The following is a 5058-nucleotide window of genomic DNA, read 5'->3' on the forward strand; positions in this document are numbered from 1 at the left end:
GTGAGCACTGTTAACTGTTAACTCAGATTTCTGTTAAAATAAATACATTTAAAAATGTTCAACTTGGTAAAAAAGTAACTAAAAACTAAAGTTATCACATAAATGTGAAGTGGAAGAAAATGGAAAATACTCAAGTAAAGTAAAAGTACTTCAAAATTGTACTTAAGTAGACTACTAGAGTAGATTTACTTAGTTACACTGCATCACAGCACACACACACACATACACTGTACTTCACTGTGTGTGTGTGTGTGTGTGAGTGTGTGTGTGTGTGTGTGTGTGCGCCTCAGTTGAGTCTCCAGCTGCATCTGAACTTGTTCTGAACTTGAGTTCTGAGCTTTTGTCTCCCTCTTGTGGCAGTTTGGTCTCTGCCACAGACTCTACATGGAGGCTGTTCACACCTGGTTTCACCATCACAAGTAAACAGCTTCAAGCCGTCAGTTCACACCTGATGTTACAGGAGTGACCACTCGTCACATCACTGGGACCAACAGACACAGAAAGAAAGAAGTTCATGGAGAACATCTGCTGAGTTTACAGGAGAAAGACACATGTCAGGTTTTACAAAGACACTCAACAGTAACCAGTATAGGCGACTTCTTTGTCCCCAGACTCCCTTAACAAATGTGTCAGTTTAGTGAGTTGTTGAGTTGGAGACACTTTATAAACTGTGTGAAACTCTGTCTCTGGCTGATTCTGACTTATTTGTTCCTTCTTGTAAATTCAGCAAATGTTCTACATGAAATTCTTTCTGTCTTTGAGTAGAAACATGGAGTCTGTTTGTCCCAGTGATGGACGGGTTTGTTTTCTATAATGTTCATAATTAAGGTAGAAAAGACTGACGAGGCGTTTCTGGAGCAGTGATTTCTGTGGGAAAAAGGAGCTTCTGTCGGTGCGGACTTTAACATTTTTAACTTTCAGGATCTTTTAGAGGCACAAGAACCGATATAAAACACTGAAGGAGAGGAAATAACCTAAAAACCTTCAGCCTGCCCTCTCTCCCACAGTCTTCCCACAATGTACACACATGGCAGTAACACCACAACACTCAGACATCTACTGAACCTGCACATCACATATATCACCAAACCTTTTATTACCATCATCACATTATGTGTGAGGTCATTCAGAAACAGTGTCCGTCACAGTTTGTCCACCAGAGAGCGCCGACACTCTGATTCATTTCAAGATCAGATCAGACTTTATTGATCGTCACAGACTGAGAGGTCAGGAAACAGAAACAACTCTTTGAATGAAGAAAATACAAAGATTAAAGATTAAACAAAGTACAGATGAATTATACAGACATATATAAATATTTAAATCCCTCACACTGTATTATTGTGTAAATATTTGGGTCCAGTAGAGAAACTCCTGCAGTATAAGTATAAAGGTACATGTGTGATAAATAAGTACAATATATCTGATAAATGATGTGGTATATAATCTCTATATGTTGTTTATGTGACAGACACAGTAATGATATGAAGTACACATAACAGAAAGAAGACACTACTATGATACAGCAGGCTATATAATAATATAAAAACAATAACACAATATAGTATTAATATCTTGTTGTTTAAAGTGATATTAGTCATTTAAAGCAATGTAAAGTGGAACAGTGTTTGATGTTAGTTTGTAATAATCACACTGCTGATCTGTATGTGGGACAAAGTCCAGTAGTGTTCTGATCTACAGAGCTGGATCACTACTCTTTAAATGAAATCAAAAGAAATAATCTGTCCACAGAGAAGATCTGAAAAGCTTTTATCTATTCAGTCAACATGAAATCTGTTGAATGATGAATCCACACACAGGACAAAGATTCACACTTTGACTTGTCAGTCAAATCTTTATGGAGAGATACGTGGGTGGACTCATTCTTTTTGGTTTTGAACGCTTCATCACCCATTAGCATTAAAAATCTTAAAATGCATGTTTATAATTTCACAGATCCTGCCCCAAGTTCCTTTAAAGACAAACTGCCAGGACAACTTTTATGGATCTGGACTCTCATGATGCTGAAACTTTAAAGGGAGCGTCACAATAAAAGCAGATTATTATTTTTAATGTGTGAAAGGAACAAAACAGACTCAGAAACTGACTGATGGTTACAACGTGCTTACAGGATGACATCCATGATGAAGTTTCATACAGAACACACTCATGAACTTTAGCAGGATCAAGAACTTTATCACTACAGTATTTGACACCAACGACCAACAGGACTGTTTGTTAAGTGATGATTTAATCTGTCAGAGGACGTCACAGAAATGTCTCTGGCTTCAATAATTAATAAGAGCTGTTCTGCTGCTTGTTGCTCCACATCAAGACATTACAACCAGAACTAGCTCAATTAAACCATCTGCACTTACTGTGAGCTTTTAACACTTCTTGTATTTGTTGAACTGCCTCATCATTTCGTGGACACTTCAGTAATCCCCTCAGAGTCTCATGGAAGAGAACATGAACATCCAACAGGACGTTCTGATTGGTTTCACTCCACTTTCTGACACCAGTTGAATAGTCGTCATCTCTGGTGTGATGCATCAGCACTAAAACGACAGGTTTATTACCTGAAAAGACAAATATGAGACAAAGTTTAGAGATCGACTTCCTGTAGAGCAGAACGTTTTCTTAAAACACAAACATTACAGGATACAGCGACACAGACAGGAACATGTTCATACATCCCAACATCCCTCTGAACATTCATGAGACTCATAAACATATTTTTTCTCTCAGAACGACCACGTAACCAACGAAGCTGCATCGTTTGTGGCTGTTTGCTCAGTAATCTGTCCACACTTGTACCTTAACGTGACTTAATGTTTCTCCTCAAACACTTTTTAAAAACAAAATGTATGTTAAAGATATTAAAGTGCAGTAGTTTGTTGTGGAGCTGGACACAGAGCTGCTGTGAAGAGACTTTAATCTGCTGCAGTGTTCTTCACTGCTGTCGCTGAAGTGTTTTGTAAATGTACAAGTATAAGAGAAACGTATCTGAGCTACCTGTGAACATGTTCACCGACTGTACGTACAGCTGGAGAACCAGAACTACAGGCTCAGACAGAACATGAACTCTGGTTCTGAGTGTTGGAGACTATAGTCAGAATATAATCTGAACATAATCCCTGTACAGATTAGGCTGATAACAATAAGAGAGTTAAAACAAGTCTTTCATTACCTGGAATATTGCTCATGGCTGCCTCCACATCTGCTCCAACACGAGATGTGATTGGACAGAAGACGATGATGATGTCACACTCCTGACAGTCTGTGATCTCCACCTGTGTTGTTGACCATCTCATATCCTTCACTTCTTCCAGTATTTCATCATCAGCACCACAGGTCCGACCAGTAGTGACTGAGTGGACCTTCACTGTGTATACTGGTGAAATCATCACATTTTGAAAGATGAACAAACTGTGAACATTTATTCAGAAACAAACTGAAAGAACCTGGTGGGAACATGACACTCACCTTTTGGCTTGGACCCTTTTTGCTTGGACACCACAGACTTCTCAGAGGTTTTCTTTCCTAATGAGCAATAAAGCAGAACTGAGTCAGATCCAGATTGATATCTGTAGTGTAACTGTTACTGTACAGGGCTGAGTTTGATTCACACTATTTGTGTCCAATAACAATAAGTGAGGAAGTATTCACATCTTTTATTCAAGTAAAGGTACTAATACTGTGAAAGTACTCTGTTACAGAGACAATATGTGTTTTTATCAAAGTGAATTTCAATGATCAGCAGTTTAGTGCTTGTGTAGTAAAATGTCCTCTGTGACTGATAAACATGAACATATTTAATATTGAATTATTATTAATGTTGCAGTCAGTCGAGGTGGAGCTGATTCTAACTACTTCACTTCCTGTTGTGGGTTTAACCTTTAACAAAGCATCATGTTTTATTAACCATCACCCATCAGTTAGTACAGTAACTGAGTAAATGTACGTATATAAAGTTAATTAATTGTGTGTAGTTGCAGCCTGTTCTCACTGCCAACGTGTCAAACACAGCAGTCTGCTCAGTGACCATCACTCTGCAGTGCAGTAAACCCTCTGGCATCACTTTGTTGAAGCAGCCTCTGGTGCAGCAGTATGAGGAGAGAGAAGGTGTTGGATGATTCATACACAGACCAAACCTCATAATATGTTCACTGTGCGTCAGCAACATATCATCATTTATTATTACTAACCTGACTGTGGAGACATTCACATGCAACACTGCACCAGAGGGGTCAGCAGAGCGTCACAGTTTGAAGCTTCAGGTCTCTGACCGAGCTGCTGTATTTAACATGTTGGGAGTGAGAACGTGTTGATCATTATCTTCTCTAAGTTCTGTTTTAACCCGTTTGTTGTTTCGGTTGGTTTGACAGCAGGATTACACAACAAGCTAACAACTTGGATGAAGGATGGATTTAATAAAAGAGACAGATCCAGAGTCTTTTCTCACTGACATGAACACTGAGATGTGTTTTTCCACATTTTGGTTAATAATTCATGGATCATGATGAAAACAGTCAGGTGTATTTAGGTGGCTGTTATCTGTCAGTGAGTACAATTTGATACAGGACCAAACAAAAACCTGGATCCAGTTGATTTAAATATGTAGTGTATGATATTGCATCAGGCTTGATGAAGTAAAGCGGACTGTTGGACTCTATTGGTGCCGTTCTAGCTGTGTGTTGTATTAATCCCTGTCAGTCCAGTCTGTCCAAACATATCTGTGTCACTTTGCTGTGGGATCCTCTTCACTGATTGGACCACTGTCTCCAGATCAGCTCCAATCAGGCTGCTTCTTCTTCCTCATCATCATCAGTCAGATCAGCCAGTTCAGACTCAGTTCAAGTGTTAGTTACAACAGTGGTCCAGTGTATCCACAGTGACTTTCACTCTTGATCTGGCTGTGGTAGTTTAGCTGGTGTTAACTTTGATTTTGCTCTTCAAAGATTTGTGAGCTGTTAATTTGTTGGTATTTAGCAGGAACTAAGAAGGATTATAAGAGTATTTTCTTTGAATGCATGTCAGCAAAGTACATAGTTTACC

The 5058-nt window shown here is 38.9% G+C and overlaps 1 long non-coding RNA gene across 1 annotated transcript; it reads right to left on the bottom strand.

The window, feature by feature from the left end:
- Positions 1-2039: 2039 nt before the first annotated feature.
- Positions 2040-3277, bottom strand: LOC141002177 (uncharacterized). Its single transcript, XR_012179620.1, has 2 exons — positions 3191-3277; positions 2040-2579 (listed from the first exon to the last, which is right to left on the bottom strand). It is a non-coding gene; the product is annotated as an uncharacterized lncRNA (long non-coding RNA).
- Positions 3278-5058: the final 1781 nt, after the last annotated feature.

The sequence above is a fragment of the Pagrus major genome, chromosome 9, assembly GCF_040436345.1.
Source record: "Pagrus major chromosome 9, Pma_NU_1.0".
NCBI lineage: Eukaryota > Metazoa > Chordata > Actinopteri > Spariformes > Sparidae > Pagrus > Pagrus major.